The sequence below is a fragment of the Lutjanus erythropterus genome, chromosome 24 (assembly GCF_056507025.1).
Source record: "Lutjanus erythropterus isolate fLutEry1 chromosome 24, fLutEry1.hap2, whole genome shotgun sequence".
Taxonomy (NCBI): Eukaryota; Metazoa; Chordata; class Actinopteri; order Lutjaniformes; family Lutjanidae; genus Lutjanus; species Lutjanus erythropterus.
In genome coordinates, this window is record NC_139340.1 from 2262799 (window position 1) to 2275926 (window position 13128).

Genomic DNA, 13128 nt, shown 5'->3' on the forward strand with positions numbered 1-13128 from the left:
ATCAAAGTTCAAGATGATGTCCTCAAATGTCCACAACTCAAAGATATTCAGTTTACTGTTGATGAGTAAAGAAAGCAAATTCGCAATATTCACATTGAAGAAAATGAAATTAGAGAATTTGGACTTTCTTTTTAAAAAATTTACTCAAACTGATTAATCAATTATCAAAATAGTAGGCGATTAATTTAATACTCAATTAGTAATTGAATAATCATTGCAGGCCATCTCACTGTCTTCATTTCCTATCATTAGGACACCAATAGAGGACATTTTTTAGTCTAGTTCATAAACGAGACAAAAAAAGTACATACATTTATAGATATAAATACTTTCTTAAAGGTGAACTGCTGATATGAATGTTAAATTTGCAGATTTTTCCCCCTAATTTTTTATTTATTTGGCAACCCAAATAAAAGCTCCTGTGACCCACCTGTGTTTGGGAATGACTGTTATAAATGACCCATCTTCCTTTTCATGGAAGACTCTTAAAAGAGGAGCTACTTTCACTGACGATGAGAATGTGTGACTATTCCAAATTATTTTCTACTAAGGTTTATCTAACTGGTTCAATGTGGAGTTGGGCATTGTCTACTAAATCAACATATGACAACGTCCACAGTGAAACATCTCAGATGACGAGCCAATTTACCCACTGCTATAGTCCCCAAATCTCTGGCTCCTATCCCGTCCTTGCCAGGCGAGTGTCCAATAGCGTTGGACAGACATTGCACTAGGGTATATGTTATATGACAGTATTTGTATGAATAAACAAATTGTTAAAAGGTGCTGATAAAGGTCATTGTAGCATATAAAACATTGTGGAGTCTACAATTCTGTGTCTAATATGCAATTCGCTTTCTTAGACAAGTACTATTTAAGTGTACTTAAATACTCATGGCCCACAGCATAATGAATAGATAGTAAATAAGCACCCTTGCTCCTTAGATTCTTGCTAAAAGGCACTTGTTGCTGTGGATACCAACACATCATTTGGATGAGCAAAAGTGATTTCTATATACATCATGTGGCTATTAAATGGCTTCTGTAGTTGGAAAAAGTCATCTCAAAATCAAGTTCTATGTGGTAATATAGCTAGTCAGTAATTGATTAACTAGAAGACCTATAGAGCAGAAATGACCAGCCAATTATTTCTTTTCTACCTCCAAATAATAGATCTGTTGGCTAAGTTCTAGAACCTTAATCAGGCCTGAAAAGTTGAGTCTGAAAAGGCCCAAGCCCAACAAAAGTCTTGCTGAACTCTTGCTCTACTAAGTTTTAATCTAAGCCAGCCATTGGAGTTATTAGGGTTAGGGTTAGAGTTAATACACCCCAACTTTTGGTGCAGAGGTGCCCCAATGCAGACAGCTGCAACCTTTTTATTTTTTTCGCCCATGCCCCACAGAAAGCCCGAATCTGCCAATAGTTTGGGTTTAAATAAGTACACCATTTACGTCCAGATCCATGAGTTATGTATGTAAGTATGTAACACAACATAACCTGCGTATGTGAGTTATATGACATTGTGAAATGACACTACAGTGTCAGAGTGTGAAGTGTCGAGGCATTGACCAAGCTGCTGCATTTCACGAGGTTGGAGTGAGAACGGGCCCTCAAACCACACTGGCTAAGAATCTTTGAACTGAATCAGCAAAGTGATTTGTAATTTCCACCTCCGATGTGAGCACAATACACTCCAGAGTGTTATTCATACTTTCAAGAGTTACTATGCCAACCACCACGGGTGAGATGTTGGTAATATTGTAGAGACTGTCTACATGTGAGTCCTCTGTAAGGCAAGTAAACCTGAAATCCATTGAAATCAGTCTATCAGTTTGCAGCAAATGTCAGTATTCACATAGAGATAAATCCATTAGAGAGCTGAGAGTGATGACCTCAATCAAATAGAATGAAATACAGCTCCAGTTCTGACTTATATACCAGAATGAGTGTTAGAAGCATCACTGGTCGGATGCTGGTTGTGAGGAAACGGTAAATGATGCCACATCATCACAAAAACCTTGAATGCAATGACCATAATAAATTACTAAATGATTATTAAAAGAGAGACATATCTGAAGGTGGACTGTTTCGCTTTAATATCTGCTTATGTTCCAAGGCCTTTCACTGTGTCTGACATGTCCTTTTGTGCCGTGTTCCAGCACAACATTTGAAAAGCTTTTCAGTGCTGCTTTATTTGAGATCAGTGCCAGGAGAGAGCATGACTGAATGATCTGTCATGATCAGGTTCAACTGTTTAATTAACACAGAAATCATTTCAATAACTGATTCAAATTCAGTAGCCGTTAACTGGGGAGCTGAGTGGTTCTGGTGGATATGTGACCTGGATGCTCTCTGACTCTTTTTTGATGTATTCAATACAAGACAGGTCCCTAGAAACCAATATTTATATATTTATAGCTATAAAGTTGGCTATATCGTCATAGCTATAATCATTAAACGGCTTAATATTGACCCATACTATGAGTACTAATAGATCTAGATTTAAAAGACTAATATGGGAAGCAAGTCCCAATCCCAGATTTACCTCCCAAAAAGTAGTAGTATTATTAGTATTATTTTTGTTGTTGTTTTATTTTCATTTTTCTACCCAATTTTGTCGTTTCCAATTTAAATTAGAGGTTGAGATCCGATACACTTTCAGGTCGAGTCAGGCCTTATTTCTCACATATTTCATTGACTCATGTCAGGTCTGGGCTGTACTATATTTATTTATCAATTTATTTATTTTAATTTTCTCCGCAGGTTAGTCATTACCAGTTAAACAAATTTTCATTTATTCATTGGCCGCCGTCAAATTTCATTTGTCCACACATTCCATACTAAAGTAGAAGAAGACATACTGTTGTGAAAGTAGAAGCACCGATTCAACTTTTTCACTGCAGTAAAAGTGAATAAGTTCAGGCTCTGAAATGCAGCTTTTTCCATGCAAAGCTAACTGAACCTCATTGTTTCTCCCTGTCATTTTCATGTCTTTTCAGCTTGTTACATTACTTTTGTTTTGTTATGTTACATTATTCCTATTCTCACATGTTTTTTTATACTGTTATGTCTCTGACATCATTTTTGTCTTCTTATGTCTTTTTGGTCTTATGTCATTTTTTTATTCTGTTACTTCTTGTTTGTGTTATTGCCTTTTGTGTTGGGTTGCTAAAAGCTCAAAAAATACATTTGAAAAATTCAAAATCAGTGTCTCTTTCCAAAAATCATGATCCGGTTACTCAAGATAATCCACAGACCTTGTTGTGAGAAGTTTCATGCAGGAACTACTTTCTTATAAGCTAGTAGACAGAAAGTAGTTCTTTTAGATTCTACAGCAGAAAGAAAATAGCTCTTTGATGAAACTGCTCACAACAAGGTGTGTGGATCATCATGAGTAACCAGGCCATAATTTATGGAAACAGACACTAGTTTTGAATTTATTGATTTATTTTTGGATCTTTTGGGAGCCAAGTGACCTGGTGTTATGAGAAAAGAGAAGGGGACCAAGAACAGAACCCTGAGGGACCACAGCAGGGAAGCTGCAAGGTTTAGACGCAGGTTCTCTCCAAATTACATGCAAGTGTGGTTCTTGAGATAAGATGTGAGCTGGTAGAGTTGTTAAGCAAGTTCTTCTGAGCAACGCTAATATTAGCATGGCAACAGAGGCTGCAGAATGATTGTTTTTTTCAGTGTTTAATAATTGAAGGCACTTATACTGTATGTAAACCATCTCCAGCACTATAATAAAAATGCTCCAAATGCTGCTGTGTTGGTTCTCTCCACTGTTTGCACAGAAGAACAGAGGATAAGCCTTGCATAAAGAAAAAGACACCACAACAGTTTTTTTTTTTTTCTCATGTTGTAATTAAGCAGATTAAGTTCACACAGCACAGGTGCAGACAGGTTGGATGTCTGTGGCGAGACAGAAGCGACGGAGTCAGCAGCGTGTGGAACAAAATGGACCCCATGTCTGTGGGCCGTTTTGCTGCCAGCCCAGTGGCATCTGATCCCGGTGACAAGTTCACTCTGCCTGCTCCGTTTCACCGTGTCTACTGCAGGAAAAAAAAAAAAAAAAAAAGCATTCTGTCTGCCAAGCGCAGAGACTGATGCCATCATATTTACACCAACAACCCCTGTTTTCCTGTTTCAGCACAGCATGTCATATGTCAGGTCTGGCTTTCACTGTCAATACAGCGACATGAAGGGGAACAAGTGCCAGTGGTTACAGTTTCCCATTGAGGGTGACACAGCAGGTGTTCTGGGTGGGACAAACAAGCCCAATCCAAAGCCATTTTGTACATAAAAGATGATAGCTATGATTTGTGTATTTATCGCTGTGAATCATAACAGAGTTTTCTGTTGAAAGCAAATATTGTTATGTTAGCACACGAACCCCCCAGCTGAAGAAAAATAATTGTTAACCACAGAGAAATTTAGGATCTGCCTCAGTCCGTCTGTCCATCCCTCTGTCACGCACAAAATCTCACATGCTGCTGGGTAACTTCAGTCTCTGACTGCTCAGGTCCACAAAACCAAAACTGGTGCAGCTATGTTCACACTTAAAAAAAGAAAAGATGAGCGTGTGTAATTTATTCTTGTGCACTATTTTCTTGGATGGATTCGGACTTGCACAAGAATTATTGACACTACTCATCTTTTCACTGACTGTAGTATTGTTTCACAGGGATCTGTCCTTGGACTGATTTTATTCAGCTTTAACATTACAGATCTGCCCTCAAGTTACACAGAGAATCACATCCAGATGTATGCAGATGATACATTTATTTACATCCATGCTAGAACAACACTGCTGTCTCACTCTTAACATGAGCAAAACTGTGGACACGAATGTTTCTATTAATATTTCACACTTCAGCTTCACATCATATTCAAAGGAGAGGTAATAAGTATGTTGTAAACTTCAAACAAAAATCATATGATATGCTCTCTCCAACTAACAGACCACCACTGGACTTCAGGCTGCTCTCAGTGTCCCAGCTGACACTCAAGCTCCAGCAATGTTCTCTAAACTCTGACCCAACACCCCCTCCAGCACCAGCTATCAAGTTCGTCTTGTTTGAGTTACAAAAACTTTTCAACTTTGCTTGCTTTGCTTTGCAGGTTAATGTCCGTGTCTGTGCTGGCTGTGGTTACATGTTGCTCCTTACAGCAGTTAATTGGCACTGCATATGAATAAAATAATGCTAAACAGTTTAACCAACTAGTATTTCTGGTGCCGACTAGCGAGAGTGGCGATGTTTAACCATGTAGTCGACTAATAGCGCACATCCATACTGGAGATTTGATCGACGGTTTATGAGCGCAGGGCGGGAGCACATGTGGGTTTTTACTCTTAATGATTGGCTGTTCGTGTGCCACTCATGGCTCACTCCATTATCAAGGGATATGACAGGCTGTTTAAGAGCTGCAGCACATTTGTTTGTGCTTTCATGGTCCTCTGCAACACTATCAAACATTTTATTGAACTACCTTCTTATTGCTTTTGATGATGTGTTCATTGCTGATAGATATCACTATAGTTTAATCCCCCAGGCCTTAATATTATACATTTTCCAGCTGAGACTAATAAGTATCCTGTCTATCCAATCATAATCATATTATATAATATTGTGGTGTGCATTGTTATCTGACATTATCTTACATATTTGCTGCTATCACTCTTCATTATGTCACTTTAGTTGTGACAATATTACAATATTAGGTTCAGTATGTGTTTTGTTATTGTAATTGAATCATTCTGTATAGTTGCTCTCTTATTCTATTCTTATTTGTGTCTTATATTAGATGAGATATGTGTGAAACAGTTGTCACATGCACAGTGTTTCCAGTCTCAGCCACAGACGCTCCTTCCTTCTGGTCTGTCATCCCTCTTGCACAGTAACTCACTTTCTGCGGCCGGCCTGCTGCAGGCAGATTGACAACTGTGCCAAAACTTTTCCATTTCTTCATAATCAATTTCACTGCACTGCGAGGGATATTCAGTGACTTGGAAATTTTCTTATATCCACCCTCTGACTGGTGCTTTGCAGTCACCATTTCAAGGACCTGCTCAGAATGTTCTCGAGTCTTCATGGTGTTGGTTTTGCCACATTACTGACTGACTACATACTGGTGAAACCCCTGGACTACACTGATGTGATCCATTCAACCAATTATGTGACTTTTATAAGCAGTTGGCTGCAGCACTAATTATTTTGGTGTATCCTATTAAAGGCAGAGGTGTGAGGTAATGAAGTACAAATACTTTACTTACTTTGTTAAGGTAGATTTTTCAGGTATCTGTACTTTAGATGTATTTATTTTTTCACATTTTTCCCACTTTTACTCTCCACTTTCTACTCCTTAGTTTCTAACGCATTTGTGGGGAGTTATTGATTGTTTTTATTGTGCATCACTGTGTTGTCTCCCCATCATCAAGAGTGATTTCAACCTAAATGGACAAAAAAAATAACACATATATCCATTCATACATACCACGCATGACAGACATACCATGACGTGACATAAAAAGATGAAAAAGACCTAATTAGAGATGCACTAATTACAATTTTCTTGGCCAATTCCAATTTCTGATTTCTTAAGGGTGTGACCTGACGATTCCGATTTTAGCCGATTCCGATTTTCAGTCTTTCTATGAACTATAAATGACAGCATTCACAAATACTTTGGCAATAAAACACTGACTATAAAATATTTATTAAATACTATTTTACATTTTCTCCAAAAGTCCTCCAGGTTACAGCCAAGTTTTATTATATTATTATATTAAGATTATGTACCAGAGGGAACATGATCTTGTGAGATCTATGTAATCTCGCAAGATAATTTCATGTGATCTCTTGTGGAAACAGATGTAAACAAACCGGAGACAGACGCAGTGCAACAGTTTGCTGCATTAAAACTTTGCCGTGAGAAAAACAGAAGAAATTAAACGAGTCTGGATGAGAAAATGTTTGAGGAGACACATCAACACAGGTTGTTTATTCTTCAGCCAGAACAGGAGGTGAGATTTTAACTGTCCCTCTGTGAACTGCAGTCTGCTGCTGGCTAACATTAGCCTGAAGAGCTACAAAGTTTACGTCTGTTTGGTGACACGGACAGCTGCTCTGTCTCGTTGTAGACAGTCTGCCTTCTCTTTAAACTGTTCTTGGAATCTGTTGTTAGCACTGACTTCATGCAAACGTGATCAGCAATAAACAGTTTGTTTGCTGTGTGCATGACGTGACCATCATGCAAAGCATGTGTGTGACAATGACGGGCACAGAATCAGATATGTGATGCTGACCGGCTGGTCACCAGTCAGGGCTGTCACACTGAAAACCAGCCAGTTTCAGTCTCTGGCCAGTTGAGTGGTGCATCCCTAGACCTAACAAGATGAAACACAACAGAAAAGACATGACAAAAAACAATGACAAGACAAAAAAGACAGCAACAACACAAAGAAGACTAAAAATGAAAGAAGACATTGAAGCATTACCAAATTAAGATAAGAAAATGACATATTTCTGTTAATCTGTGTCAAGCAAAAAGCCTCCAGACTCTCCAGTTCCAGCCTTGATGCCACAGATCCACCACATCACAGCGAGGAAGACTGCGGCTGTGTTACAGGGCGCCAGTTTACGTGCGTATCGTCAAAAGACTTGACGGCTAAAGAAAAGCTCCAGGTTGCCTTTACACCCATCAGACGCACAGAGCTGCTGCAGACAGCTGCACTGATAAACGCATCTGAGTCGAGAATAACAATCTGAGCCTGTCAGTTGCAAAAATACGCACTTCTAGTGGACAGACATTGATGGTGTAGCTCAGTTTCATGGCAGCAGCGGTCTCCCTCAGTACTGGACCAATTTAAAAAAGTACAAGTTGGGAAATACAGACATTACCCTTTAAGTCAACACATTTTCTAAAGCTCACTCACTCATGTATTAGTCTGAACTAAAAGCTGACATTTTTTCGGGAATTCCCCTGTGATGGGAGTGAAGTTCACTATTGATCATTTTACTGGGACAGGACAAATTTTCTGGGACTGGGACGGGACAGGATTTTTTTTTTTTCTTTTTATTCTGTTGTGGTGTCGTGTCAAGCCACGCTCCAGTGTGAACACTCCAGATAGTCTTGCAATAAATCAAGAATTCATGTCAAGTCATCCCTTTATTACATGAGTGTGTGATGCACACACAAAGACAGAGTCACATCAGCCGTAAAGAAGGCAGAGAAAAGTTCAGTTCCCATGTGCTCACCTTCCTCTGTAATCCTGAACATACCATGAAAATCCTCTGCCTGTACGTTTTCTCATTTTATCAGTCTGTACAAGTACAGTGTGTCAGCTTTGTGAAATGCCAGCAGGAGCAGGAAACATAGTGGATTGTAAGCCCTGGCATCCCACATGAAACCCGCGGCTTTGTATAAGGCCTGCTGAGGGCACCAGCATCCACCCTCTGAATGAATCCCCCCCGAGACAGAGCTGAACATGTGAGAGCTGCAGCTCATCCCTCATTATTGATATGTAGAAAGCCCTGCAGGCCTTCTATTCACACCGCCCTGTGATTCCTCACTGTCAGTTTTTCTTTATGTCTGCTATTTGCATGATACACTGGGGATACGAGCCCTGAAGGGGAAAACACGAGCGTCGCACTTGTCTTCTGCTGCTGGAAAATCACACTCTGTCTCTCTCCACACACACTTGTTAGTGCAACAATGAGCAAAAAAATGATAACATGGCAAATAGAAGTCCGCTGACTGTTGGAATTGCGGTAATTAAGGGAGGCCGTTTGCATAAATTAGCACTTCGATCATCGCTCACTGGGGTTTGTTCGTGTTCAGTGGGAGGGAAGGAAAAACTTCCTCGGCAGCGTTTTTTGACACGGCCCAAAATCAAAGCACAGCAACGATTACTAAAACATCAATAATAGTTTAAAGAGCGCATTCTGCTCACTAATTAGCATGCCGGTGTCACCTTTTCACCAGCTCAATAATGTGACTGTGTGCATACAGATCACATGTGGGCGGGAAGCTCTCTCAGTTAATGACGGCATTAGGCAACGCAGTTAAAACTCCAGATCTGCTCACAGGCCTGATCCATACATAACAGTATATCTTCATATCCCACGGCTTATTAAAACTGTGACCGTGGTAGTTAATGTGTCATTACAGAGGTCCCAGCTGAACCATACGCTGCTTCCTGTGACCTTGTTGACCAGTCAGGCAGCGTATGACGTTACCGTGGAGTTAATTGAATGAGGTTAATGGGTAAATATGTATGTTCAGGAACCTTTCTGTCTGAAGACTGCCATGGCGTCTGACTCATCGGATGCACACTGCTGGGATAAGTCCTGCTATTGGTTGCTTGCTTCAAGCGGCATGGTGGAAACGACGTCCTTCAAGTGAACTCATCATGTCAAGGCTTTAGGAGACTTGGATTACACCAGACGAGCAGTATGGAGAGATTTTATGGGGAGGGTTGGTGTTTTTTTACATTTGAAAACTGGTCACCATTCACTTCCATTGTTTGGAAGACTGTTTAGGACAGTTGGAGACAGGAAGAATCACTTTACACTGTAAAAAAAAAAAAAAGATACTGAGACAACTCAAAATTTCAAGGCAATGTGCCGCAATAGATTTTTTAGTTTTTAGCCCAACTCAAACTTTCTGACTTTTGAAAAAAAAAACTCTTTAGTTGAGATGATTTACTTTTCTTCTTCATATAAAAAATATTAATGTTTAGCTAAAATATAAAAATTATAAACATCACCAATTTTCACGTCAGTGCTTTTATACTTAAATATATTTTTGGGGGATTTCTAAAACTCAAAGATTCCTCATAAATTTGACTTAATCTTAGACAATATTTGAGTTTTCCCTCATAAATGAATGATTTTAAAATCTTGCAGAATGTTTGATTTTTGTTCTTGCAAGTTTATGACTTTATTTTCTTACAGAATATTTGAGTTGAGAATTTATTACTTTATAATCTCAGAGAATTTCTGAGATGTTTCTGACAAATGTATAAATACATATTTAAGTTTTTTTTCTTGCAAATTTATGACTTTATAATCTCAGAAAAAATCAGATTATTTTCACACAAAATTCTGACTTTTCCAATTTAATGATCCTACAGAATATTTGAGTTTTTTTCTCTCACATGTATGACTTTATAATCTTTTTTCTAACAAATATATGCTTTCATTATCTCGGAGAATCTGTGAGCTTTATCTCATAAATTTACCACTTTAATCTTCATCTTAATGACTTTAATCTCCCTTATTAAACATTTACAAAGCCAACTTTGCCCAAAAAGTTTGAAATCTGCATGTTTATTGTCTCACAGTCTTATTGTTGATGCATTGCTGTGTTTCTCAGAGCTCCTGTAAATTAGTAGAAAAGTGTGAAAGCAGTGGCAGGAATATATATCCAGTCATTAACATGGCGTCCTCATGACGCTGCTCCACTCCTAGTGCTCAAAAACACATCATAGTACATTTGATTGAAATTTTCAGTATTTAGTCAAAAAAAAAAAGAACATTTATTGAAGTCTACTTCTGGAGGCCACGTTTGCTTCAATGTTAATCTGAGCTGCTGGTCAAGGCTCTGATGACCTGCAGAGATGATCCAACTTCATCAGAAATGATGGAAACTGGTCTCACCACAATCAAACAGACACACACACACACACACACACACACACACACACCAGAGCCTGGGGCTTTATTAAGCATCTGAGATCACCACCTCCTCAAAGAGATAGGAATGTGAAATGCTCCTCTGCTGTCTGTTTTATCTGCAGCTGCTGTTAATGTGCTTCATCACTCCCATAGACGGGCATTTAGCTGCAGGTAGAAAGATGGAGTCCACCTTCAGATCCCCATCAGCCTACACCTCCTCATGTGGAGAACGTCAGCGGAGGTGTGTGTTTTCCAAGCCGTGTTTATCCAGAGAGAGCCGCTGAGCCCGCTGCTGTTTTCCAGCTATTTCCTGCCGTCACACACACACACACACACACACACATACTCCTGTGCATCAACACCTGGGAGCTGTCTTTAAGTGCATCACTCAAGAGCTCGAGGACGGGAGCTGCTGACAGAAGCAGCAGTGTTACTCATCACCGTCTCCACCCACGTTTCTCCAGCCGCCGCTGTGATGCAAAACATCTCCTGTTTCTAATGGTTCTCCTGCAGAAAAGACAATGCACAGGTTACCACACAGACTGCACTGTGTCATACACACTTTAATCAACAACAGCAAGACTTGTTAACTGACTAATTCCACTTTCACCAATTATTTTTTGTCCATAATGTAACCCATGTTAAAATATGACATAAATAAGAATAAATAAGTTTGAAAGTTAAAAGTGATTTATTTAATGTCAATTAATTCATCAGAGTTAATTAAAAAATGTTAATAAAACAATCATTTAGTGTTTAAGATCAGAAGTCTGTTGACAGAAAATAACGTCGCTGCCCCTTTAAGGGACCAGCGACACAGACGCAGCACCTTAGTGACGCTGCAGCAGAGACTTGAGGAAGAGAGCAGAGGGGGAATCGGAGAAAACGAGCGGTGATTAATTAACAGAAAAAGCAGTGAAAAAGTCGATAAAACGGTTGAAAAACATAACTTACCTGGTCGGGAACTGACGGGGATTTTATGAGGACTAAACCACATCGGTTTTGGTGAGTTTTGTGTTTATTTTCATGCATTTTCACCGTGTTGTACTTTTTCTTCCTCTGGCGGAGAGCTAATGCTAAAAACGTAGCTAGCTGTTTACAAAACAAATGCTCCGTCATGAACTGTTTACCAGTTAATATTTTGGGTTTATGAAGAATGTTATAAAAGTGTGTGTAAGTTGTGTAAATGGAAGATTTGTTTGGTAATTAGTGCGGGAGACGGAGCCGTGAGATAAAAGAGACCATTCCGCTGCTATTTTGAGTTGGGGGAAAAAACACCTTAGCAGTAACGTTACAACTCCGAGACTGTGAAGCATTTATTTGTGTGATTTAAGGATTTAAAAAGAGTTTTATTGTGTTTATGGCCTGTTACACAGGTCAGGTTTTTTCGCTTGGTTGGAAGCTTGGTCGGAGCGAGGATTTGTCTGCCGTGTGAGGGCGTGCACACCCACAGACGGGATTCAAGATGGCGAGCCAGACCCAGACCTTCAACCCATCTTCTCCATCGCATCATTGAGGAGATCCTCCTTCATGTGGTAACTCGCTGCCAGAGTGGTAGGAGTATCAAGAACTGGTTTAAACAGAATTGAACAGAACTGAGAACTGATTGAACAATTTTTTTTTTTTTTGGACTGAATTGAACTGAAACTTTTCATTGAACTGAACACTTGAATTCACATTTGGACGTGAAACTTAAATTTAAAGTGTCATACTTTTATTTTCATATGATTATATTTTTTGAATGTGAATTGAGTAACTGTAGTCCACTTTGATTTGATTGTGTTTTGAAGGTATTTTCTTACCTGTAAAAGAAGGGAAAAAGAGTTAACTCAGGAAGAAAAATAGGAATCTTAAAATAGGTACAACCTAGGAAAAAGAGACTGGTCTAATTAAATTAGATTAGCTTTACTAAAATAACTTAGGTGAACTAAAGAACAAAAAGAGAGTGAAATACTTTTTTTTTTCTCATTTATACCTATCTCATTATTGGGAACCTGCAGGGTAATTTTTGTTTCATGTACTGTGTTTTATATGTGTTTTGCATTCAGTAAATTGCCGGCCTTTTTTACGTAAAGTAACGGTCTCTGGTGTAATTATTCTTGCTCCCCACTCCTTAGAGCCTAGAACTGGTCCAGTGGCGCAGTTAGTGGTGTGATACCGGTGCTACAATAAACTAAATATTGTGAAAATTTACATCACTTCGTCTTTCAGTGTTTGTTTTGGCAAACTAACACTTCAAAATCAGATTCCAATGATTTAAAACAAAGAGGAAAAATTGCAGAAAATGTCGACGGCAATGTCTCTCTTTCCGGCTCACTGTCTCAGGTCTAAGCCAGGTTAGTTTAGGTCTTATCCTGGCTCTGGACTGCGATCGTGATCCGGCTGGTCTGGCTGGGTGACCCATCTCAAAATCTGCTGCACTAATCGAGTCCCTGCACTTCCTTTCTGT

The 13128-nt window shown here is 39.1% G+C and overlaps 1 long non-coding RNA gene across 1 annotated transcript; it reads left to right on the plus strand.

Moving 5' to 3' along the window:
- The first annotated feature begins 11340 nt into the window (after nucleotides 1–11340).
- Nucleotides 11341–12753, plus strand: LOC146304490 (uncharacterized). The gene is made up of 2 exons (XR_014769293.1): nucleotides 11341–11684; nucleotides 12056–12753. It is a non-coding gene; the product is annotated as an uncharacterized LOC146304490 (long non-coding RNA).
- The last annotated feature ends 375 nt before the right edge of the window (nucleotides 12754–13128 follow it).